The 27,653-nt window shown below is 42.9% G+C and overlaps 1 long non-coding RNA gene across 1 annotated transcript; it reads left to right on the top strand.

Moving 5' to 3' along the window:
- Positions 1 to 27,154, top strand: LOC128346915 (uncharacterized). Its single transcript, XR_008317289.1, has 3 exons — positions 1 to 57; positions 6,496 to 6,582; positions 26,466 to 27,154. It is a non-coding gene; the product is annotated as an uncharacterized LOC128346915 (long non-coding RNA).
- The last annotated feature ends 499 nt before the right edge of the window (positions 27,155 to 27,653 follow it).

Below are 27,653 nucleotides of genomic sequence, written 5' to 3'. Positions count from 1 at the left end.
AGGCAGTTGGAGGAAGCAGTTGGAACTAGGGTCTGGTGAGGGTCAGTCCCAAGAAGGGTAGGCTCAGAGACTCTAATAATAAAACTAATTATTTTTTTTTAAAACCACCTGATGTGGGAGGGCTGGGTATATATAAAAGGTGCCTGGTGTGGACCTTAAATATAAAGTTGTGACCTGAAGTACATTGAAGGAAAAATATGTAAATCTTCCAGGAAGATTCAGTTAAGGAAAATAACTGGTTAAATGGTTGTCAAAAAACAACTGGGAAGTATTTACAAAAGCCAAATAACCTAGCCAATGGTAACCAACAGCCAATGGAAACCTAGTGCACCTTCAGAACCCTACTGACAAGTAGCAATAATCAAACCTTTGATAACAATCAAAAACAAAGAAAAAAAATTAAGTTCCTTCTTATTTTACTTGTGAAAATTACTGGCTTGAGTGGTTCGGTTGAACCCTCCTCACACTCCCTGAAGCCTCGCTGACCAGCATAAAGAGACAAACAGAACTCTGAGACTTAATTTCTAGGTGGCAGTGGCTACAAAGTTTTCCAAAGAAGAAGAAAATTATAGTTACATTATAGGGATTTTTTTTAACTGAGAACATTTAATTTCAGTTTTAATACTTGTTATTTTAATTGTGGTTTTAGCTTGTCTTTTAATTTTTAAAACTTTATTAATTTTTTATCCTATATCATATCTACTTTATTAATGTTGTAAGTTGCCCCTAGCAGTAGTGCACTGAAGGGGAGGGGTATAAATATTTTAATAAAATAAAATAAAATAAATAATAAGTAATAACAAATTATGCTGTTGAGTTTCCCACATTTGGGGAAATTGCAGGGGTCAGCACACCCAGGGTGCAATTCCCAGTCCCCTCTCACAAAAGTATGCATAAGATTATAACCTAAATCCTATTGGCTCTAACAGACGATATGCATGAGAAATTGTGTTCTAATCTGGTGAACGATATTCACAAGTGGAAATAGGATTCTGCAAAGGCTTTGTTGCTGCTTTAGAAATGCATGTACTGAAAAAATAGGGATGCATATGAAGAAGCAAAATAACCAGAACAATCCACAATCACAATTTACGATGTGCCTATTCATTTTGCAAATCACTCCATCTGTTAGTGGCAAACAACCCACTTATACGTATGGCTGCAGCTAGATTGGAGCTAATGTTTAGAAGTAGTTATCCATGTATGCTTTGAATCTAGATATTCTGGCCCTTTTTAATTGGCATTACTGAAATGACCTGTTTGACTGGGAACAGCGAAATGTTTTGCCATATATATCAAAAAGGGTTTTCCTCCTGTCAGATTAGTTATCTTGAAAATATCATGGATAAATGAATTATATTTTTTAATAACTCAAATTTCACATTGCTGTCCCAGCAGAGACAGTTGTGATGTTGACTCCAGAGGATGAAGATGTAATTGAGGATAAATTTTCCCAATAATTATTGACACAGTCAGGCAAACTGTGGTGGTGTACACCCATTGTTTTCATGTGGTGACTCCCACATAGTGAGATATACCATGTCCTGAAGAATGCCAATATACAGGAAACCACTAATCCCACTACATGGGTGCTTTCAAAGGAACATTCACTATGCAGAATGGCAGGCTAAAACTTGTAGCAGACTTTATCACATTAAAAAAAGGATGTGGGAATTGCTTCTCTCTTTTTAGCTACTTCATTGCCTATACAAAATTAATTTACTGACTTCAGATGCATCTTGGTCAAACTGCAGCATGCTTAGCAATTCAACTATACATAATTTATGGACCATTTTAGTGTCTCTTCAGGGCCTTTTCATTGCCAAGCTAGGCTCTGTCAAGTGCGCATAAATACCTTTGTCAGGTGGGAACAATTCACCAGAAACTGTCATCAAGAGGTTAGCCTTTATCATCATACAGAGTAAATGGAACTTTGTGCATTCGTTACAACCTGGAGTCACCAGCTGGTACAGATATTTTTTGTTTTGCTGCTCACTGGAGACCCAGTCTGCCAGGAGGTGCAAATAAATGGGAGCTACACAAGAGATCATTGATTTCAATGGGACTGATGTAGGAGAAATTCCCAGTGGGTTGTGCTTTAACGGGTGCTTTTCCCCCTTCTCACATCACTGTTCACCTATGTCTCTGATATTATTTATTGAGTCTTCCCTTCAACTAAGCTCTATAATTCGGGCTATAATGCCTTCTAAAAGTAGAATAATTCCCCAAGAGCTATTGTTTACGAGTGAATAAAAATATCATTTATTAGCCAGCCAAGAGCAATAATGTTTAAATGTGTGGTACTAAAGACTCCCTAAAATGTGGATCTGGGACAGAGTAACTGTTCCAAAAAAACATATGCGAATGATGGAAAAAGAAAAAGGTTGAGAAAACCAAATACGGATAGTGCTAGCTGGTGCCCATTGGCAATAAATGTTAGACTGTATACAGACCTGCTTTTTAGTTCAGCTTGAATACCACTGGTGCTGTATAAATAATCAGAAATAATAATCATGAATGGACACAAATGGCCATTATACTCATTAATACCAATAAAGAAATTGCTAGGTATTGAGCATTAAGTCTTCATAACAGGTAGCCATTACAGTATTCAGAATAGTTCACTTCACATACATTGCCTCAGCATTTCTTACAACAACCCTGTAAGGTAGCAAGTAGCAGAGGGGTAGCTATGTTAGTCTGTTGCATAACAATGGAATGTCTTGTGGTTTCTTAAAGACTAACATTAGGGCACAAGCTCTTGTGGCCTACACATACATGAAGTGGTATCCTCAGTTGGCAAGTTTATAACCGTATAGAGAGGTAGAATAAAGGGAGGTGAGGAAGGGGGCTGAAAAGGCTATGGAATACAAGAGGTGAAGTTTGAGATGTGGTTATGAAACGCTTAAAAGTAAGTGATAAGCACAGTGATAATATTCACAGCAACAGTAATATAGCAGTCTTCCTGGATATGCCAATAAAGTAGCCACAGTGATTAGAGCTGAGTGCAGTTGTGCTAGCCTGACAGACACGGACATTACCAGAAGAAGTTCCACAAAAACAGCAGGAGACTCTAACAAGGGCAGCTTCCGTGGAGGAATGGGGGCATGCCCCCCCCCCGCAAACAAGAAGCTTGCCTCCCCCATTTCTGTTTCAGAAATCTAATACGTGGGATATAGCTCATCCACCCATTAATGCACTTTGCCCCTGTGCTCCTTTTCAATTTTTTTCTGGTGTCACCACTGGATTCCAACAGTTGGAACTTCAGCTGAGATCCCTGCTGTCGTTACAGAACTGCGTTGGATTTCCGACGTGTCTTTTGGACTCACCCCCCCACACACACACACACACCTGCCCCATCTACTCCTGCCCTCTACTCTTCTCCCTCCTTTACCTAAGACTCAGGTGAAGACAGGCCACCTCGCTTCCTCTTTGCCCCAGGGAAAGCACTGAGCTAGCACTGAAGCACTTCTTAGGAAGAACTGAAAAAACAAGATTTTTCTCTCCTTTAGCTGTCCTCTCAGGTGCCTGAGTAGCTCCAACAAACCCAGAAGCAGCTGAACTACTCTGGTATCATGTATGACAGCTTTTCTCCTAGGACCCTGAGAGACCCTGAGGGTCCTACTGTGATAATTTAGAGCACTATTAATAGATGATAACCATATTTGCCTGAATAGAAGATGACTCTGAATTTAAGATGAGCTACTTAAAGTAACAGAGGTTAAACATTGGAAGAAAATTGTAATAAAAAACCTCTGCATTTGCCTTAAATCTGAATATAAGATGATCCCCTGATTTCTAACATAAAGCAGCTTGGGGAAAACCTAGTATTGGATCAAAATATAGATGATGTACAGAAAGACTTCGTGGCTAAACTAAGGTAATAAGGTTACCTCATTCTGTCAATGTGGTCAGGGAACTGTGCCAAGAGAATGGTGGCTGCTTAAAGCCGCTTATTGTGTTAATGGCTGAGATAAAAGCTGAACTGAGGACTTCCTACCTAAGAGTCATATCTATCTATCTATCTATCACATTTTTATACCACCCAAAAGAAAAGTTCTCTGAGCGGTTTACAACAAAACAATAAAAACAACCAATAAAAAGGTTAAAACATTTCAACAATAAAAATTTAAAATGTTGAAACTATTAAAACACAATTAAAACGCAATTAAAACTTATTCTCATATGCATAGTCACAGCAGTACACTCTTGATACTCCTGAACTTCACTCAGGATACATAACTAGTCCACTTGTAAAGCATGCTAATATTCCATAATGGGTCTTTATCTCTCCCTACAATCCCCTGCAATCATTTTTGGGAGATTAACTTTTTTTTTTTAATAAGCCCAATTTTGAACTGAACAAGTTGGTTGAGGGGACATGTTGCTGTCACTATATGGCAACAGCCAATCCCTCCATCCATCCAACTTGCACTGCAGATGAATGCAATGCTCTTTCTACTATTATTATGAGTTGTTATTATTATTACTACATTTATATCCCGCTCTTCTTCCAAGGAGCCCAGAGCAGTGTACTACATACTTGAGTTTCTCTTTCAAAACAACCCTGTGAAGTAGGTTAGGCTGAGAGAGAAGTGACTGGCCCAGTCACCCAGCTAGTTTCATGGCTGAATGGGGATTTGAACTTGGGTCTCCCCGGTCCTAGTCCAGCACTCTAACCACTACACCACGCTGAGTTAGAGTTAGAGATGTGCAGTGCAATTCGATTCACCCATGAATTGATTCAGGTCGAATCGGGGTGATTTGATTATTCTACCCTGAATTGAATTGCCCTGAAAACAAAAGACAAGATTTGGGGTGGAAAATAATCACCCACAATTCAACACAAATCAAATGGAGCACCATTTTGAGGCCTGTTTTACTGGGAAAACAGGTCTCAAAATGGCACTTCTTTCTGGGGAGAGCTGGTCTGCCAATTGGGATCATCAGGTAGACCAGATCTCCAAGGCAGGCTGACACAAGTCTGGAGCGGAAAGTTGGTCTACCCACCAATCCCAAATGAAGAGCCATTTTTAGGTCTGTTTTTCCGGCCTCAAAATGGCACCCAAATCGATTTGGGTTAAATCAAGGCTGATTCGTCAGGCCAGCTAGCCAAGTCAGCTGCTCTCAACAAATCAATTAGGGGGTCTGCAATTTGATTTTCCCTTGAATTGAATCACAGATCTTGATTTGCACACACATGTATTATGAGTAGCACTGACACAAGATGATCCTATGCCACTCCAACTCTGCTGCTGCTCTTCTTGCTACTGGCACTATTGCTGCCAGCAACTGTGCTGTAGATGTTTTGGGTTGTGCTTCCCAGTTGGCTCAGCTGATACCTTCATATGTAATTATCTGCACTTTCCCTGAGCCCTGACAAAAAGACTGAAGCATACAGTAAATTGATGCTCAACCCCTCTATGAAGACATGAGCTGGACAAATCCCAATTTTCCCACATTTTCCCACTGCGTGGGCCAGTCTTACTTATGAAAACAGGAGTAAGAGTTTGCTGTAATCCTCCATATCTAGCAACATTTCCCACCTAAACAGCTTCAAGTTAACCCTTTAACTATAGCTGTCTCTGCTCTTGCCCCTCCACAGTGCTGAATGTTTGCTTTCAGCTGGGGGTTATAGGGCATGTAACTTTTGCAGGCAAACCCCCTCATTTCCCCCCATGCAATTCCTCCTCCTCCTTGATCTCTTGAAGATTAAGAAAACAGCGAAAATAGTAAAACAAACAAGGGGGGAGGAATCCTGACTTACTAGGGTGGAGGTTCTTCCCCTTTCAGTCACAGAAATGTTATAGAAAAATAGCCTGAAAATGTTTAACACCAATTTGTAGGGATCTCTATAATTAGAGTTAATAAAAGTATGTGTCTTATCCATCAGTCTTGCAAAAACACAGAAGCTGTGCCCTCCCTCCCTTCTCTGCTGTTTTACGTTGTTCTGTTGATGGACATCAGCTGTATAATTCTAATTAGTATGAGGTATATGCTCTGCGTATATAATGTGTGTGTGTGTTGGTATAGAGATAGGTATGTGTATGTTCCCCCACATCTCCTAGGAGGATTGCTTTAACTAAACAACTTGAGGTATATGGTAGAGCAAAGGTAGTGTTATAAAAATATCTATGTGAATTGAGTTGGTGGTCTCCATCCAAGTCCCAGTGGATATGTGTCCACATCAGCCAACCCGCCACCACAGCTGACACTAATTATCACCCATGTAGGCAGAAAAAGAAAACCCAAATGAGTTATAGAGAGTCTCCACATTGAAGGTGGTTCCATTGGGTCTGGTTTGAGGTAGGACGGTCGTCACCACTGACTCAAACTGAGGTCCCACTGTCTTGTTCATGCTGAATGCTGGATATATCAGATCTTCCCCACACCAAAAAATCCAGTCTAACCCCAGCCTCTCTCTTTTTTTTTTTTTTTTTGAGATTCAAGACTGTTCGGCTGATATTTTACTGTTTGTTAACTTTGCCTTTATAGTTCTATGATTCAGGCCACAAATGGAAGAAGAAAACATAAAATACCTTGAGGAGGGATTAGAACTGCCTGGAAAAAGCCCAGGAAAAGGTAGGCAAATATTAACACAAATACATATTTATGTATTTTATTCCTCATTGGAGCTTATAGAAAATTTAGGCATAAGGAGAAAAATCAGGCAGATATTGAGGCTGTTCTCACGAGCAGCCAAGCCCAGGTATTGGGCTTGGCTGCCCGTGAGAACCACCAGGATCCACACAGCGCCAAAGCCAGAGCTGAAGCCCAGTTTTTAGCAGAGGTTAAGGGCACAAGCCTGGCTCTTGGCTGAGGTTGAGGGCACAAATGCACCTTTCCCCCAGCATCTGGGATTGTGTGTCAGCGTGAGCTACTTGCAGCTTGCGCTGACACAGAGAAAGGCACCTAGAGCGCCCGTCCCCTGGAGGAGTCCCCTGTTGCACATTACAGGGTACTGTCGGCACATGGTGTACTGTGGAATACCGGAGGCCGGGATAACGAGTCCTGGCCTCAGAGCGATCCGCCCTGCTCCATGCTGCAGTGGGGATTGTATGGGAACACGGAGCGCACTCCCCCCAGTCTCAGTCTCAGAATGCTCATCTGGGGGGAAGGCAAGTTATGGGAAGCCTTCCTTCCACCCACCCACCTGGTAGGTCATATGAATGGCCCCATTATATCCTACAATCTACTCTTCTCTGAGGATGCAAACCTACCTAACATGTTATATCTCTATTTATTTATGTATAATATTGGCTAGTACCCAGCTCTTCAATCCAGAGGATTCTCAGAGCAGCTTACAACACAATTTGAAATCAACAATAAACTCAATACAGTAATAGCAACAAATTAAGGACACAGTAATAGCATAGCCAATAGGAGCTGTTTAAAATCAACAAATCTTAAAAAGCCTGGAAAGGTAGGAAGGTTTTCACCTGGCACTTAAAAGACATCAAACTCAATGCCAGGAAACCTCCCTGGAGAGGCAATTCCAAAGCTGAGGCTTCACCTTTGAAAAAATCAGTTTCTTAGCCCTTGCCTGTCATGGCACACTTCACCTCTGACAGTGGTAGAGCCCATAGAAAAGCCTCTGAGGAAGATCTTGATCTGCAGGCAGACTCTGTTAGGACAAGACAATTACAAGGCACCTACTCTTAAGCCACTGAGGGATTTAAATATTAAAGCCAGCACTTTGAATTGTGCTAAGGAGCTGACTGCAATCCAATAACATTGTTTTAAAACTGGTGAGGTCTGTTCCATCCGCCCAGTCCATCGATCATCTAGCTGGTGAGTTCTGAAACAACTGCAGTTTCAAACAGAACAGTCTTCAAAGGCAGCCCCACAGACAGCACACTGCAATACTCCTAATGGGGTGGATAACAATGACCAGGCTCTTTCTGTCTGGGAGGGGCCATGGCTGGTGCACCAGATTCCATTGTTGAAAGGATATTTATGCCACAGAAGCCACTTGGGCCTCCTAAGCCAAAGCTATGTGCACTTCCAGGATGCAAACCAGGGTGTATAAAAATCAATGGCAGACATGTTTTGTAGTGATACAAGGGTAGAAGAAAGGCTTTGTCCTCACAAAGAGGCTGGAGAATTGCTGCAGAGAAGGCTTGTTCCACAGCCCACTGCACACAAAGGTGGATGGAGAAGCAAATTTAGCTTCTCATTCGTGCAAAAGCTTGCATGGCCTTCAGGGACGTATTTGTGGAAGCAAAAAGAGCTTTTGCAGGAAATGGAGACGAAGCAACAGTGGATGCTGGAATGCAGAATAAGCCTTAAAAAATAGCTGCTCTCCAGCCTCTCTACAAGAGCGGAGTCCTTCTTTCGCCCTTGTATCACTGCACAACATGTGGGCCTGTGATGTTTTTGTTTAATCAGGTTTAAGAAAAAATTCAATCAGATTTTTTAAATTTAAATTGGATTTTTAAACATCTATTTTGACTGACATCTGATTACTGCAGCATGCAAGCTTCGAGCATTGGCATAGGCACGAACTTCCAGTGTGGGCGCTCTGATGCAAGAGCACAAATGCTTCAGAGCTTTCCCCCCATGCTCTGGGAGTACTCTGCTAGAGCAGAAGTACACTGTTGACCCTCAGCAACACGTTCCTGCTCAGAGTGTAGGGGGAAGTGCTGAAATATTTGTGCTGCTGAGCAAGGGCGCTGGGCACCCACCCTTCAGAGAAGTGAGGCAACTAGTGCAGGAACTACACTGGATTTGCACATATGTCAGAAGCATACACGCTGTGGTAGTCAAGACATTAGCCTTTAAAAAGAGGATAAATAAAATAGTAAATTTCTCGTTGTTTTTTTAAAAACATAGTGAAATTGTGTTGTACCCAGCGGCGCAGTGATTTAAAACAGCATCTGGGCAGTTGTGCAGCACTGGGACCAGTCTCTTGAAAATGAATTAAAGGCTTTCTCACAAGGACTAAGTTACCTACCAATCAAAGTGGGCATTGGTTTCTGTTTCATCTCATGAAAATGGCTCAAGTCAGCCTGGTACTGTCCAGTAAATACCTGTGCTTGCCCTTGGCAACTTCTAGGCTTTCAGTTTCAAAGCAGAAAAGTCTCCTGCGCAAAGATACAGGCTGGATGTAAGACTTGTTTTGTTGTGGTGGGGCTGGGCAAAGGCAGAGGAGTTCGTTAAGAAAGGGACAATAGAGGAAGGAGGTGAAATGTAAAGGAGTGGTGGAAAGAAAAAAGAAAGACATCATTCAGTTCCCAGTTTCCTATATTGCCCCACATTTTGCCACAGAAGAACTGCCATCCCTTCTGGGTTGTGATGAGAAGTTGTGATAGGGAGACCCTATCTGGGAATATTTTGCAGAACATTCTTCCCCAGGGTGAAAAAGGAAAAGCTGTCATGTGTAAACAGTGCAACAAGGAGATGTGGGGCAGCTTGACACAGGTAATGAGTAAAGGTACCCATTAGTTACTAGGGATGTGCGAAACATTTCAGATACAAAACATTTTGTACCCCAAACAGCCTGTTTCGGGTGTTTTGCAGACAAGACAAAACACCCATTTTCCAGATCCAAAAGTTTTGTATACAAAACAAAACGCCCCTGTTTCAGCTACAAAACGTTGTGTTGTTTCGGACCTCCATTTTGTGGTGATCTCTGAGTCAGTCTCCATTTTGTGTTTGACATCTCTTTGAATTTCCCACCCTTCCAGCCTTCTGATCGGTGACCTAAATCATGGGCTGACCTGCTGACAATTCCCTCCTTGTTCCGCATTGGCTCTTTTGCTTCTTGCCACTCTTTACTGACCCCACATTGGCCAGGGGAAGGGTTGCTAACCCATGGGGTACTGGGTTCTGCTGTTTCTGTGGTGGTCTGAGTGTAGATTCTCTGGTAGCATATGAGAGTGGATTCTTGTTTTTCACTGAAAATCTCATATGCTACCAGAGAATCTACAATGAACACCTCAGAAACAACAAAACCCAGTACCCCACAGGCTTGTGGGTATGGGGGTGGTTGGCACCCTATGTGCATTACACAACCCCTCACCCCCCCAAGTGGAATTATGGGGCTGCTGAAACCTCCATTATTCCCTATGGGAGAAATCTTAAAGACACGTAAACTTCAACAAATCACAAAAGATCAGCCCTTTGCCCAATTCCTTTGAAATAATTCTGGAAGTTTCCTTGCCCCCATTGGGCACTACCACCCACCACACTCTGCTCTGGGTCATCCCTTTCCCCTTGATTTGAAGTGATACATTTGCTAGAATCCCCATTATTCCCTATGGGAAAATTCTTAAAGATGTGTAAACTTTGAAAAAAAATCACCAAAAAAAATCAGCCCTTTTCCTAATTCCTTTGAAATTTGGGTGGTAGATTCCACCCATTGGACACTACCATCACCACTTACTCTTTTTGCCCTGGGACCCTTTTTAAAAACCCAAATCGATTCGGATTCGGATTTGGAAAATTTGGCTACAAAACAAAACAGGGCTGATTCGGATTCAGAAAATTTGGGTACAAAACAAAACGGGGATGTTTCGATTCGGATACAAATCGAAACAAGAAAATTCCAAAATGCACACCCCTATTGTTACATTGAAAAACATAGGTATTCTGTACTGTTCCTTAAATCAAGTTATCTTTAAATATACATGTTGAGGCGCTTCATACAAGCAGTGTCAAGTGCCATGAGGGCTTGTGCGGGGAGAGCAGGCTTGAGCCAATCCGGTCGTCCATGATTACTGGCTTCGTCATCGAGCCGGTTGGGGTGGTGGGGATCGGGGGCCACCCAGAAGTCCCCATGTGAGAAGTCCCAGAATGCCCCATTCGGGTAGTTCCCACCCAATGCCAGGAGGCTTGTTGAAGCCTCCCAGCTGGGGGTTTCCTCATGAGGGGTTTCCTCTTATTTGTTTGTTATTTCTCAGTGTAAACCGCTCTGAGCCATTTTTGGAAGGGCGGTGTATAAATCGAATGAATGAATGAATGAATGAGTCACAGCGGCACAGAGCTCTGCTAACCACATGGGGGGGGCATTTTAGAGGGCTGGCCGCCGGGAGCCGCATGTCTCCTGTGGTGGCACACGACCAGCCAAAACAGGGTTTGGCTGGTCGTGGGAATAGCCTCAAAGTATACCCTCCTAGATGTTGTAAAAGCTACACTCAGTTGTGAAGTAACATATTTTAGTGATCAGATTGGAACCTTTCCTTAAGAACTATAGGAAGAAATACCAGTGGAAAATTGATTTAAATCAATCCATTCTGCTGCAAACCTGATCATTAAGAGGAGTGTGCAACCCTGTCCAGAATTGCTCCCAGGTAGATGAACCCCTCATCTTGTCTGCTTCAATATTAGACATACTCATTCTGGGCATTAGTTCAGCAGCCTCATAGCTTCACCTAAATAAAATGAAAAGGTGAAATTGAGTTGGGTGTCATAAGTATGTTGATAACATCTCAATCCAAATCTCTATGCCTCATACAACACAATGGTATAAAGGTGTAGACAGATTTGGAGCTTTAATCACATAATGTCAGTTTTATCACCGATTGCAAAATAGATATTTATCTTTTAAAAATTATTTTAAAAAATGATACCTACCTGCTAATGGAGATCTTCTAAGCTGGAGATCTTAGGAACTAAACCAAGGACCTTATACGTTGAAATCATGTGGTCTACCTTTAAAAAAAATTAAAACATTTATATACCGCCCAAAACGCAAGTCTCTGGGTGGCTCACAACAAAACACTAAAAACACATAAAAAGATTAAAACATCACAACAATTAAAATTTAAAATGTTAAAACTATTAAAAACACAATTAAAACAATGGGGCTATTCTGACAATCTGCAAAAATCAGGCTAGGAGAGCCTAGCCCGATTTTTGCAGATTGTCAGAACCACCAGGCTCGGCTGCGAGCTCGGTGGTTCTAGAGCGGGTAACCCGCTCAAGAACCCCTGCCCCAAAACCAGGTTTGCGGAGCGAGCACTCCACAAACCTGTTTTTCAAAATCGTGAGTAGCCACAGCGTGGCTTCACACCACGCCTACTCACAAGTAGACCCCTGGAGGGGAGGCGAAAACCTGCCTCCCGACTCTGGGGGTCTCCCCAGTATGCCCTGCGTGCTCGCGCAGGGCATACTGGGGCTCCCGGGGGCCGTGTGGCCTCCGAGCTCCCCAGCCCTCACTGGCTCTGTCTAGGAGCCGGCAGTCGTGTGGGCGGCCGATCCGGCCGCCCAGGGCTCCCTCCCCGCTCACCACCCCAAACCAAGTCTCACAGATCGTGAGACCTGGTCCATTGTTTAATTAAAAGCCTGGGTGAACAAATGCATCTTGACTGCCTTTTAAAAAGTTGTAAGACATGTAAGACGTGTCTGGCAAGGTCCTTTGAGCTATGGGCCTTGCCAGACTGGCCACATGATCTCAGATAACCAAAGTAGTACACTTTTTGGCTACGAGGAAAGTTGGGGCCACCATTATTAAGTACCTGAGCCATTTTTTAAAGACAAATAGCAAAAACATGAGCTGTCAGGCAAATTTACTTTCAGGAGCACAAAAAATAAATTAGAGAAAGTAGGATTGAAAGAAATGTATGTAGTAAATTCAATGAATGCAAGTATGAAAGATTATTTCTGCTTTAGATTGGCTTAACTTGGATTTACTTCAAATTATATCTATCTGTTTTTCTGTATATATAATATATATATTGCATTCCAGAGTTTCAAAATGACAAAGACTAGTACCAGATTTCAGTATTCTAAAGGTTTTTAATTTTCAATTTAATATTAATTATTCAAAATTAAATATATATATTTAAAAACAACAATGTTGAAATTAAGGCTCATATATTAGGGGTGTGCACAAATCAATTTTTTAAATTTGATTTGTGCCCATAACAAATCAACCCTGATTTCTTTTTTATCCAAATCTACCCCCTCCAAATCACCCCAGATTTAATTTGTATTTGCTTTGATTTGATTCAGATTTGGACTGATTCAGACCACTTAACAAGGTCCTAGGGGGGACCAAATTTGGGTGGTGGGTAGGTCCCCATGGGTGCCAAATTTCAAGGCAGTGGGACACTTAGTTGATTTTTAATGATTTTTTAAAAGTTTTTAATATTTTGAACATTTCTGCCATAGGAAACAATGGGGATTCGAAGTTGCCATATCCTAAAACTAAAATGGATCCCCAGCTTTCATTTTTTTTAAAGAAAGCTAAGCTCTAGCTCTTGTAGAAATGGAGTTATGGAGCAAAATGTGCAGTCATTATTTTTCAAGTGTTTGGATTCTTTGGTGTATAATAACTTTTCCTCATAATGAATCCCTATGAGGATTCATTTCTTCTGTTCATTTTGACTGTCAATGGACAGTGCCAACTGTCAACTGCTATGTGCCAACTATACCCCACCACCACCACCACCACCACCACCACCACCTGCAATGCAGTGGGGTACTCATTTTAATGTTTAGGAATATTGAAATGTTTAGATTCTTTGGTGTCTAATAACTTTTCCTCATAATGAATCCCTATGAGGATTCATTATACACCTTCATTTCTTCTGTTCATTTTGACTATCACTGGACAGTGCTAACTGTTATGTGTCAACTACACACACACACACACACACACACACACACACACACCCCACACACACACACCCCACACACACACACTGAGGTACTCAGTTTATTTTTTAGGTATTTTTGAAGTGTTTAGATTATTTGGTGTCTTTATTACACACCTTCATTTCTTCTGTTCATTGTGACCCCACAGCTTTGCAGGTGGGGGTGGGGAATTAGTGGCATCCCATGTTAAAACTACCCCCAATCCACAAGCCACTGGGTACTCTGTTTATATTTTAAGAATTTTTGAGTAGGGATGTGCAAACTAGTTTGGGGTTTGGGGTTTGATGGTTTGGTTTGGGGGCATGGAGTCAAACCAAGCCCCCCTAGTTCCGTCTGGACCGGAACTGAACCCCTCACCAGTTTGTGGATTTTAAAAAATTAAATATATATTTTAGTACCTGTAGCTCCTACAGGGGACTTCCTAAAGGCCGCCGAGGGGGAGATCGTGAAGGTTCCCCCTCCCCCTGCTGGCCTTGTTTATCACCACCGCAGCCCATAAAACCTTCCAGCATGGCAGCCATTTTGCCTGCCACCACGCATGCTCAAATGGCCTCTGCAAGGCCCAAAATGGCCACTGTGCCGATTTACAGAGGCCTGAATGGGCCCAAAAAGAAGGTATTACATGTCACAGCAGTGATAAACAAGGCCGGTGGTGGGAGGGGGAACCTTCGCGGACCCTCCCTGCGGCCTTTAGGAAGCCCCCTGAAGGGGCTACAGGTACTAAAATTTTCAATTTCAATTTAAAAATAAATAAATTCGTGAACCCTCCCCGGACCAGACCAAACCGGAGTGGGGGGGGGGGTTTGATGGAGGCCAGACCTAACTGGCCTGGCCAGGTTCGAGTGCAGCTTGCACTCAAACCAGACTGGGCTATCCAGTTCCATGAGCACCCCTAGTTTTGAGGTGCTTAGACTCTTTGGTGTGTAATGAATCCTCATAGGGATTCATTGTGAGGAAAGGTTATTAGATACCAAAGAGCATAAACACTTGAAAAAAATCCTAGTACATAAACTGAGTAGTACCCCACTGCCTTGTGGGTGGGAGTGTAGTGCGAGTGTAGTGTAGTTGGCAGTTGACAGTTGGCACTGTTGAAAAGACAGTCAACATGAATAGAAGAAATGAAGCTGTGTAATGAATCCTCATAGGTATTCATTGAGGGAAAGTTATTAGACACCAAAGAATACAAACACTTGAAAAATAGTGACCACACATTTTGCTCCATAACTCCACTTCTACAAGGGCTAGAGCTTAGCTTTTTTTAAAAAAAAAATGAAAGCTGGGGATCTGGCGGAATTAATTGGATGGATCCGAATCTCAGATTGATTCAAATTGAATCAGGTGTGATTTGATTTGTACCCGAATCTAGCCAATGGACCACAGGGGTGATTTGTTTTGTCTTCAAATCACCCAAATCAATTTGCACATCCCTATCATATATTGACATACAAACACCCCTCAGATTAATTCCCAGTCTACTTTTAGTTTGTCCCAAGGGCATACTTATGAGCAGAATCTGAAGCGAGGGGAGTTAACTTCATTTTGTCCTTTGCAGACTGAGAAAAGGGCTTAGCATTCCTGGAAACTGATGGACATAAATTGCCCCTATTTTCCATTTCCTGATAATCTTAAGAAAAATACAAGTGTAGCCCATGTTCCATGAACTTTGCTTCAGTATTAGGTGATTATACTGCTTTCTGTAAACAGGTCTTCATTTCCAAAAGCAGAGAGGAGGAGAAAGAATGTCTGTGTGTGTGTGTGTGTGTGTGTGTGTGTGTGTGTGTGTGTGAGAGAGAGAGAGAGAGAGAGAGAGAGAGAGAGAGAGAGATGGGGTACAGAAGAGAACCTGTATTCTCAATGAATCACTGTCTTGGTATGGGTACATTATTGTCGGCTCAGCTATCCCAAGACCATATGGAGGTTTAACATTAACAATGGTTGCAAAAACTTTACCACAAAATCATCCATCTCTAATGCAGTCAAGATGGTGGTTAGTCTGACTCTTATGTCATAGCCCACACAGAAATATTATATATTGTTCCATGTGCAACAACGCCGATATTGCACCTTCCTTCTCAAACAGATCTGCTCAGTTTATAGGATACACAAAGAAGACATTTCAGCCCCTACCAGAATGCAGCCAATGGCGGAGAGTTTTTTTTGGGGGGGGGGCACTTAGTCTGGCCAAGTGGCACACACTGTACAATCTTGGGTGGGAAACAACTTTCAGCCAAGGGACACCACAGCAAAACCCTGGCCTTACCCAAAATATAATGGGATTTTAATGGGTGCACAGAGTGGACAGGACTTTTTGCTTTAAATATGCTGCCTGAAAAGGTCTTTCTACTCAATTCCTCTACCACAGGAGGATGGAGGTTTGAGGTTGTGCTGCCAGGATTTTAACCTGTGGTTCCAGGGAGTCTACAGCAGGTATTTTGAATCTGATATATAAACCACAAAGTCCTGCCTGCTGATATATGCATGAAATATAGGCTTAGTAGTACTCAACACACATCTGTATAAAAATACATACCATAATAGCATCGTGCACAAAGCAGGTACAGAAAGCCCATTTATGCGTGAGCTATATGCTTCCAATCATAATGCCTATTAATCACATAGTAGGCTGATGGAAGGACTTTTTCATTCAGAGTCTTGTAAGCACGTTGCAAACTTTGAACAGCAGCAAAGTTATGGACTCAGGACACACGACTCCTATACGATCAAAAAAGACACTTCCATTAGGCATAGGCGTGGGGAGACTACTGAAAAGGGCCAGGCAGTGGACCATGCACTAGCAACCATCCCTCTTTGCAACCCAATGGGGTTATAGGTGCTATCTGCAATGAATGTATGCACACTCACTCGTACACTCAGCAGCAGCCATTCTGTGCTCCTCTTCTTTTCCCATTGGGGTGAGGAGCATTCTTTTTCCTCCAGATCTGGGACCAGCCAGTCTGTGTTTCAGCACCTTCCTTCCGTCCTCAGCCTTACTCTGAGTGGCCAGGAGCTAGAGATGGGAAAGAGATAGGTGAGCTGGATGAGAATGCCTCACAAAGCATATCTAGCCCACAGGCTGCCAGTTGGACATGTGATCTAATCCAGGAAATGGTGATCTAAACCGGGAAAGCTGCGCCTGGCAGCAGCCAACCACAGGGCTATAGAGGTGCAGGAGTAACCACAGCATGAGAAGGCATTACTCTAGCCTTGTTCAGGCATTCAGACAAAAAGTCACTCAACATGAGCAGAGCATCTGAAGCGGATGGAGAAGTCCCACCCCTAGTGCTTCACCCCCTTGTGTCACTCGCCTTCCCCCTGCTGCTCACGGTTACAGCACCATTTGAATGAAGAGGCAAACATCATCAGCATGATTGCGCCCATTTCTGTGATCAGTATGCCTAGCGAGCCTCATCCTGGGACCTGCACACATTGTCTTTCGCAGTGTGGGCCCCTCTTTCCATTGAGATCATCTGGAAGGACCCTTCTTCGTATTTCATTTCTGTGAGAAAGGTACAGGACCCTTACAATCATGGCCCAAGGATAGTGGAATGACCTGACAGAAGAGATGTGGCAGTCCACAGCCTCCCCAGACCTTAATGAAAATATTTAAGATACTGGATATGTGAGAACACATCAGACCTCTTCTAAAACATCAAATATGTATATTTTTACAACCCCTAGGAAAGTCCGGTGCATAAATTGTAGACCAGTATAAAGCACAAAAACCTGAACGATTGTTTCAAATTCCTAGTCCATCTTGGTCTAGGACTATTCTGGCTCCTGATGATTATACAGCCCAACCTTCCACACAGGCTTCTGCTACAAAAATGAAATGGGGTTTCAAGTTATCTCCTTTGGCCTTTTCATCCTGAAGCTACCTGGAAGTTTTTCACATGGGGCTTTTGAAGCCCTTTAACTCGCATTTCCTCCAGAATGGAAGGGGTGCATTCACATATCAGCTAGATTTACCCCAAAGTCCTTGCGAGTTAATGGGGAGCAGTTAACATACAATCTGGGTTTTTCATTGTGCATTAGTGATTTTTATTTGGGTTTTTAAAAAATCCACTATTTTTTGTCAGTTTTTTTTCAGATAACTTCGAGTTCACAGTAAAGCCTCCCTGTAAACTTGCAGTAAAACCTTCTGTGCATAAAAGTCCCTGGGCTTGCTTCTTAAAGAGCCAGCATAGTGTAATGGTTAGAGTGCTGGACTAGGACAGGGAAGGCCTGAGTGCAAATCCCCATTCAACCATGAAACTCACTGGGTGACTCTGGGCCAGTCATGTATCTCTCAGCCTAACCCTACCTTACAGGGTTGTTGTGAGGATAAAAATAACCATGTACACCGCTCTGAGTTCCTCAGAGAAAGAGCGGGATATAAGTGTAAAAATAAAAATAAAGAGGCATCATCAGGCATACTGATTTGTAAAGGCATTTGAGTATACTGCTAGAAAGTTTTTAAATGATTTCATCAGCCTGCAACTATTGGATATAATGGTATAATTATATATATAATTATTTAGGGCTGAAAAGAATAAAAGCAAGGGCCAGTTCAAATGATACTTTTAAACGTGAATTTAGTATATCTGTGCTTTTTTATCCCTACCTGGAAAACAGATTCAGATGAACAGACCAATATGAGTAGAGTGTATTCTTCCAATCACATGTTTAGAATCTTACTATACCTTCCATTCATAGATGCAGGCCTATTCTCTCTATGATTTCCAGACCTTCTTTGTTGTATTCCCTGCTTCAAATATAGCACATTCCATAGATATAAAATAATAGAGTCATGCACAGTGATTAGCCATTGATATACAATTCTTTTCCAAGGCAGAACTGAGAACTTTGGCTCCTTTCTCTTCTATGGAGACATGTTGACCTGCCTGGTAGCTTGAAATACACACATAAATGGCATGTTTGGAGATCTCAGGGTGCACCCGCCCATAAAGCACATGCACGCACGCACACACACACAACACACACACACAGCATGCAGTGTGCAAGCATTCTTCCAAATATCAACCTCCCCCTTCTCTCTTAATCTTAATCTCAATCTCTCTCTCTAACTCTAGCTTGTCCTATCTTTGTGGGGTTGCATTGTCTATGCTTTTCAATGGGAGAAGTTCTCTGCATTTTCTGGGAAAGTAATGCACAGGGCTCTGTGGGCGCCAGGAGTCAAAATCAACTTGACGGCACACTTTACCATTTAATGAATTTTTGTGGGGTTTGGGGTGTGTGTGTGTTGATAGTTTGGGCAAGGTCTGGAACCTAGACAGATGTTTCTATCTTTTATGCATTGGTCTGATGGTCTGAGAGTTTCATGTCAGTGAGTGAGGACCAGGCAGCGAGAGAGAAAGAGAGAGAGAGAGAGAGAGAACACAATCTAGTGAATTTCAAACTGAGGAAAATCCTTTTATAGGAAAGGAGCCTCACAGTTTGCAAGCCCACAACCCCAGATTTCTGCTGAAGAATGAAAAGACACCATTTTACAGATGTAAGTGGGATGATGGAAGGCGAGGGAGGAGAAGGCAAGGGTCCAGGGGTGACTCCTGTACCTTAAGGGACCTGCCTGTTGGTCTGGCTTCCCTCACCCACCTTGGGCTCTCGCCTCTGGCAACCTCTCTGTGTCGATTCTTCACCCCCAAGCTGAGTGGGATCTTCCTGGGCAAAATGCTCTGTCAGATCCCAGCAGGGAGAAATGCGGTGTGGGGGGGAGTGACTGAAGAGGCTGTAAGTGGGGCTCTGGAAGGTGGAATAAGTGCTGCTTGCAAGACAATTGTGCTGTTTACATTCTGGTATAAAATGAATGTGGAAAACTGTGTGTGTGCCTGAGCTTCAAACATGAATTTTTATTTTGTATTTTTTTGCAGTGTCCTTTGAAACTCAGGCACACACAGTTTTTCACATTTATTTTATAACAGAAAGTGGATGAAACTTATAAAAAGGACAATTGTCTTGTAAGCAGCGTTTATTCCACTGATGTCAGTTAGCGCAGTAGAAATTAAGATAGCTATCTCCCAACTCTTCACAAAACAGTTTGGACTTACTGCCAAAATTAATTCCCGCCAACATAACTGGATGATCCAATCCTGAACTCTGTGCTGTTTACAATTTAAACTCTATGGTTAAGGAGGGGAACCACATTGCAATTCAGATGATCAACTAAAAACATGATAGTGACTAGCCCACATTCTAAATCCTACATTACATCTAGAGCCCTTTCTCACAATCTGTGAGAAGAGTTCGAAGGGGTGAGGGAAGGAAGCCTCCAAAAGCTTACCTCCCCTACAGACGATCCTCTTCTTGTTGCTGGGTGGCCGCATCAGATGCCCAGACAATTGCCGGCTTCTGCCAGTAGCTGTGAGGGTATGAAGTTCCCTCTCCCCGAAGTCAGCCGGGAGCAGTAAAATGGGGTTAGGAGAGTGCCCACTTTCGTATTCCCATTTAAGAGGGTGGTTCTGAAGGCAGGTTCACTGTCAAGGCACCGCCGGGATCAGGCACGATCCCGGCAGTACACACGGACAGGAAAAACCGGGCTGGGCTTCCTTACAGAGGAACATAGGAAGCTGCCATATACTGAGTCAGACCATTGGTCTATCTAGCTCAGTATTGTCTTCACAGACTGGCAGTGGCTTCTCCAAGGTTGCAGGCAGGAATCTCAGCCCTATCTTGGAGAAGTCCGGGAGGGAACTTGGAATCTTCTGCATGCAAGCAAGCAGATGCTCTTCCCAGAGCGGCCCCATCCCCTAAGGGGAATATCTTACAGAGCTCACACTTCTCGTCTCCCATTAATATGCAACCAGGGTGGACCCTGCGTAGCTAAGGGGACAAGTCGTGCTTGCTACCACAAGACCCGCTCTCCTCTTGCTTAGCCTGGTTTTGCCTGTGTGAGTGAATAGTTACATCGTGTTTAAATCCAAGATAGAGAAGAGATGTGCATGAACCGGCACTTGGCAAGTGTAGCAGCAGAGGGGGGTTACCTTTAAGGAGCAGGGAGGGTGCTCACCCCCACCCCACGTTTCCCCAACCAGTGCTGTCTGCAAAACCACTGGCGCAGAGAGGTAGCATACCTCCTTACCACCTCAGTCAGTCAGTGGCTGGTGCGCATGCTGCCCCACGCAGCGGTTTTGCAGACAGCGCTGGTGGGAAAACATGGCGGGAAGGATGAGCACCCTAACCCTACTCGTTAAAGGTAACCCCACCCCCATTGAACTGGCCAAAACTCTGGACGTCCAAACCAGTTCAGCAGTCCAGAAAGGACTGCTGAACCGGTTCATGCACATCCCTACACGGCAGTCCCTGTGCTGACAGCAAGGTACCATTCACATTTCCGATGCCTTATTTCGGATTTTATCTTTGCATTTTAGCACTACAATGCTGTAAGTCTGCTGCAGAAAAATAGCTGTATTTTCCTGTTTGAGATTCTAGGCATTGTTTTCAATATGATTCTGCCAAGTCGAAGCATTTCACCCATGTTTAGTGTATATTTTAAAAATATATAGGGTTGTGTGTGTTTTTAATTAACAATACCATATGCAATTGTAGAGTGCATACAGTTCTATACATTATATATGGGCAGGAAAACTCACAACACAATAGTTCTATTCTGATGTTACATTCAATACAGGTACAGTATTTGTATAGTGTACACACATACAGATCTGTATACATGTGCAATTATTTCAATATTATGTTCAGCACAATAGTCCACTTCATTTCTGTACCCTGCCTTTGAGGGGGCCTGTATCCAGATTCACTTTTAAAATGAATGTACATACAGTCATTCACGCTAAGAAATATACAAGTGTACAGACAGTTGTACACACAACATACTGTCTGAATAGGGCTAATGACCACACAGCATGAATTTTATACTACTAGAAAGTGAATTTGCCCCTTTATTTGCCATGCGTGTACAAACTACTCAAATCTTCTTAACAAGTTAGTGCAAGATGGATTTAATGACCATCTAAAAGTATGCTTAGGCTTCAATCCTATTCACAACTTCTTTGAAGTAAATCTCATTGAACAAAGTGGGACTTCTGAGGAAATATGCATAAGCTTGCACAGTTTATCATACGGAATCTCACTCATTCAGCCACACCTACAATTTACCCCTGGAATGAAGAAACATTACAGAGTAACTGGGTTCAAATATGGGCCACAATGTTATTATCTTGCATGTCTAATTTGCAATTTAACCACCAGTGAAGCAAACTTCTTCTATCTCAGTACAGCTAACTTGCTACAAAGGTGAGACTTGAGGTAAAACTAACTCAGTTTAACTGAGGGAGAAAACAGTGTGCATAAATAGCATGCCAGAGAGTTTTCTTTACCATTAAACTCACATTTGGGACTTGGGAGGAGTTTGGGGTAAGTGATTTTTTTAAAAAAATGTTTCTAAACTAAAAAGCCCCAGGTGTTGTAGTCTTGCCTCATAAGAAAGGTGCTCTAGGCCCCTGATCATCTTGGGTGCAGAAGAGGGCAACCATGATGATCAGGGGCCTAGAGCACCTTTCTTATGAGGCAAGACTACAACACCTGGGGCTTTTTAGTTTAGAAAAAAGACGACTGCGGGGAGACATGATAGAGGTCTATAAAATCATGCACGGTTTGGAGAAAGTGGAGAGAGAGAATCTTTTCCCTCTCACACAACACTAGAACCAGGGGTCACTCTATGAAATTGATTGCCAGGAGGTCTAGGACCAACAAACGGCAGTACTTTTTCACACAACGCGTGATCCACTTGTGGAACTCTCTACCACAGGACGTGGTGACAGCCAACAACCTGGATGTCTTTAAGAGGGGTTTGGATAACTTCATGGAGGAGATGTTCATCAATGGCTACTGGTCGGAGGGCTGTGGGCCACCTCCAGTCTCAAAGGCAGGATGGCTCTGGGAATTAGTTGCAGGGGATTAATGGCAGGAGAGAGGGCATGCCCTCAACTCCTGCCTGTGGCTTCCAGCAGCATCTGGTGGGCCACTGTGCGAAACAGGATGCTGGACTAGATGGGCCTTGGGCCTGATCCAGCAGGGCTGTTCTTATGTTCTTATGTCTATAGAAAATTTCAATAACATTTATAAAACTATGTTAAATATAGCAATGGCTCAAAGAGAAAAGAGGAGAAAAGGGCAAGGGCAGAATATGATAATATGTATGTATCTGAAAAAGTTCAATAGGAGTTTGTGAAGCAGTCCTCGTGAGTGCTTCCGCACATAACGTGGAACCAGATAGAAGGGGCCAGAGGCTGCTGAACCTGAATGTCCGAATGCAGGACAGCCCCTTGGAACTCTGGTTCTGCACAGAGAGCGATCCAAAGTTCCACTCTCCGAACTCCAGTTTGTACCCTCGGGTTGTAGTGAGTTTTGCCACCCCAACTCGAGGTTTAACGCAGCCAGCATTATGTCCAAATTCAGAAACATATGCTGGGTTCCCTCAGATTGTTCATAGCTCCTCCCTGTCTCTGGCTGTGATTGGCTCTGCCAATGGCAGCCTAACTCTCACCCTAACCAGCTGTCCTCTATGACAGAAGGAAGCCCACACAGCCAGTTCCCCCTCCTTTCTGCAGTCTCACTGACTGCAGGCTCCCTGCTCTCCATTATATTAAAATTTGGACAGGACAACAGGGGACGGGAGTGGGGAGTGGAGCCACGGGTCCATTAGATCCACGGATCCATGTTACATGTGAATATGGTTAAAGTGTAGTGAATTGGTGGAGTTGTGATATGTGACAGGTTATCCAGGTAGTTCAACAATGGGTACCTCATAACAAGGAAACCATCTGATTTCACTTGACTGTTGGCTAGATTCCTTTGATATGTTTTTTTTTTGTTATGTTATCCTATGATTGCACCATAATACAAGAGCTGGTGTGGTTGTGGATTTCCATTGAGATGCCGCTAGTAGGTCTGGCTGCTGCTGAAAGGTCTAAGATGAGGCCCTTGTGTGAGTTCTTGCTTCATTGGGAAGCTAGACAATGATTTTTAAAAAGTCTTTTCTTTAAAGCAGATTGTAATTTAAATATTCTAGTGCAGGGATCCTCAACATTGGGCCCCCAGATGTTCTTGGATTTCAACTCCCATAATCCCCAGGCCCAGTGGCCTTTGGCTGGGGATTATGGGAGTTGAAGTCCAAGAACATCTGGGGGCCCAACGTTGAAGATCCCGGTCTAGTGCATCTGACCCAAATGACATTTCTTTCAGTACACAACATGTTACCCTAACTTTAACAAATTAAACATACATTCCAAGATCTCAAAAATGTGTTGCTCTTTACTTAACAAGGAAGGAAAGTTGCAAAGTAATGTTGAGTCTAAATAGTCTGCTTTTGCCTCTGTGCGTCTGTATGTATGTGTAAGGTATGTCTCTCCTTAACTAACACTGCTGCTTGTTCAGAACAGTAAATTGGAATTCTCGCCACTTCCTAAGTCAGGGATTCCTCCAGATTTTTCTCTTTTTTTGTTGAAACCTGGCGAACATTTGCCTTAGTATACCAGGAGCACAGGTCTGCAACCCCAATGTGTGATAAATTAGAGCTTTCAGTAGGAGTTTTTCCTGGCACAGAGACTAGAACAACTCCACTGAATAGCTACTACTGCTGAATTTTAAAATTTCCCTGGCTCCTTGTTTAGCCAAAACTTAAAGCTACAGTCAGTTAGAGCTTGGCAAATGCAGTATTCAGTAACCTTATCTTTTTATAATAATCATGTTTATTACTGTTCTGTAGTGCATTATAAGGCCAAAGAGCCATGTCTGCTACAGCAAGACATATCATGACAGTATCTCAGGTAGCACTGCAGTAAAACTCTGCGAGTGTGGTCCAATAAGATAAGGCAGCATTGGGACTCTTTAAAACGAGGCTAGTCCAGACCCTGCTACTGATTTCATTGTATAACGTTCCTGTCTTTAGTTAAATAAACACAAGCAGAAGGTCTGGGAGAGAGCTTTACCATATGCCCAGGAGAGCTAATGCCTGTCAGCATAGCAGCAGGCTTGCCATATGCAGGAGCAGGGCCAGCCCAGGTTATTCTGGGTCCTCACTAATGATACATGGATACCCACCCCATAACCTATTGGGTGAGCAGTGGCAGCAGATCCAGGCTCATCCTTCCCAAGCCTTGGAGCTTTAGGCTTTCAGTGTTGATTTTGGGTCCTCCCTGCTCCCAGAACGTTCTCCCAAAGGTCTGTGTATTAGTGCAGAGGCCTGCGATAGAGCCCATTGGCTGATGAGGGTGGGACAAGGAGGAGCTACTGCTGCCCAAGTTATATATAGAGAGAAGAGAATATAGTGTCACCAAGTGAGTCTCTCTTTTCTTATCTCTGTATGTACAACTTGCACAGGAATTCCTCCACTATGAAGGGGTTGAAGCAGATCCTCACATGGGCGTGAACACTCAGATCTAGTATCTAGCATTTCAGACTGCGGGTGGGCAATTCCATTTTTGAATGCTGCTTCATATACAAACCTTCCTGCCAATCAAAACCTAGCATGAGAGATGACCTGGCCCAGTCCTTTGCCAGCTGTGCTGGGTTGCTATCTGCAGCGCATTTTTAAAGCATAGAAGCATTCCAAAATGTAACCACCCACCTACACTCTGAAGTGGTGCAGCCCATTCTGCTGCCTCATTCTGTTGTATGTGCAGAGGAGACCTGAGTAACTCTAAAGACCAAAAGTAGGTGTGACATTAAACGATTCACTGTCTTTCTTGGGTTGTTGCCCCCTTAAAATAGCAGCCACGGCTGGCAAGGGGCGTTAACCCTTTGCCCATGCCATTTCCCCATCCAAAATCTTTCCCTGAAATAAGTATTTGTCCCCAGAGGTACTGTCTGCTGCCCCTCCATTCATGTCTTGATCTGGACTGGAGCCCACACCCCCAACTCACTCCCGCAGCTGACCTTTTAAAGAGGGAAAACTGAGAGAGACTGTCAAGTGTTTAGCATCATGTCGAGTTTGGGCCTCATTGTAAAGCAGCTCCTTATTTTGTTGCAAAAACTTAGAAAAAAGGGAAACAGGGACAAAGGGAAAGTGCACTTGTTGGGACATCCTCCATGCCCTTCCTTCCCAACAACTGTTCTTATCCAGCCTCAGCAAAGCATCCCTCACGTGGTTGTTGTCGCTAGTGTCTATCATAGGTTCCGAACCATCTTATTTATTGTTTGTATGTAAACCACTTTGTATGTCAACCAATATGTAAACCACTTTTGGAACTTCTGTTGAAATGTGGGATATAAATACTAGTAGTAGAAACATCCTTTTTTAATATGCCTATTTTTTAAAAAAAACACCCTTTTAAAATATGCATCCCTACGGGGTAGAGCTAATCATGAGAGCACTGAGATCGGTCCCAAATCCCAGAGCTCTATGACTAAGTAGCTTGGTTTTTTTACTTGGGCTAATAGTGGAGTAGAAGAGTGCAAATTAGCCCTTTTACCCCATTCCCAATCATGTGAACACTCGGGCTGCCTGCTGCCTGTGCATTCACAAAGCTGGGTGGCAAGAGCATCAGGAAGTGGGGGAATCACCCAATGCACGGTGCTTCCGTTCTGCTGCAGTGCATTGTGGGATGCTGGAGGATTTCCTCCTCCAGCTCCCAGCTCTGCCGCTGGCCTCCCCAGTGCATGTGTGGGTGTGTGAGCAGTTGAGCCTTAATCGGGCTCCAGATCATGTGGGGGGAAGACAGGTAAACTCCTGCCTCCCCCCCCCCCACCGCCACACACCCAGCCCTTCCTGGCCCCAGCATGTGAACGGCCTTAGTATCTATTAATGAATTTACATGGAATATAATAATAGGTAGGGATTCCCTTTTGGAGATGACTTCCTGCTTATTCTTATGTAGTATTTCTAACCTTTTGTATCGGTTTCCCATCAGTAAAATGAAGACCAATTCCTCATCAACAGCAGAAAACATCCTACCTCTTCATGAAGTTGTGAGGGAAATAAAAAGTTGTTCTCTGGATTGTACCACCTCCATCTTTTCCATGTAACAAGTGGAGAGTTGTATATTTTAAAGGTCTCCATGTGAAATGTCCCCTTCTTCATATACTCTAGTAGCATATCAGGGACACAGCAACACTCCACATTTCAGATGTGCTCATTTACTACTGCAGATTTTTCTTTTTTTAACATGGGGGATGTTTAGAAATCTGACGCCCCACCTGCAGTCGAAAGTGGCATACTCAAGATTTCTACTATCTGCCTACAACTTTAGAGGGAGCTCTAAATGAAAATCTGTGAGATTATCGGCATTGGCAATGTAGAATATTTCAGTTTCTTGAACTACTCTGTGTGGTTGGTGCTATTTGCTTGTCAGTAGCTGACATGGTCAATTAAAAAGAAGCATCTCTAATATCGTACTATTACTTCATTTGCCAAATATAGGCCCTGCTCTAATCTTGGCCATGACTAACGTTGAAACCAATGGAACAATTCTTTGTGACTAATGTAAGTCTCATTGCTTTCACTGAGGCTTAGTAATGATTACTAACTTGACTGGTTTGGGGCCAAGGTGTTTTGTTTTGTTCATAGGAGCTGATCAATAAAACTCTAATGATACTATAATTTGAATGTATTTTTTCCTTATTTTTCATCATACACAGAAAAAAGTCTTGCTATGTTTTAGGAACAAACTGAGTATTTTACACACATACCAATAGCTCTCTGGGAAGCACTTAAATTTACTAGCTGTTCGTAAATTTACTGACAGTTGGCAACACTGAATCCAACATGCAGGAACCTTAGTGGAAAATAGATCTATTGTAAATAATATATGCAACGACTTAATCTGAACGTGCTTTAGCCCAAAGTAGCTTTCCCAAATGTGTTAGCTAATTTATTTTAGAGGGCTTGTTTAATCTGGAAACATTCATTTGCTAACCAAAAATGATAAAGTTATTTTTAAAAAGAAAGAAAGAAAGAAGTCAAGCTCACTTTAAAGAAGACAAAATACAGCTTTATGTTCTAATAAGCAAAATAAACAATATATTTGTATAATCAATGGATGCTTCCTTGACAATTCAGTAGGATAAGTTGCACTTCCCTTCGATTAGTATATAAGGAT

Source organism: Hemicordylus capensis, chromosome 2 (assembly GCF_027244095.1).
Source record: "Hemicordylus capensis ecotype Gifberg chromosome 2, rHemCap1.1.pri, whole genome shotgun sequence".
NCBI lineage: Eukaryota > Metazoa > Chordata > Lepidosauria > Squamata > Cordylidae > Hemicordylus > Hemicordylus capensis.
Note: the sequence above shows the minus strand (reverse complement) of the source record. Positions and strands in the feature narration are given on the sequence as shown.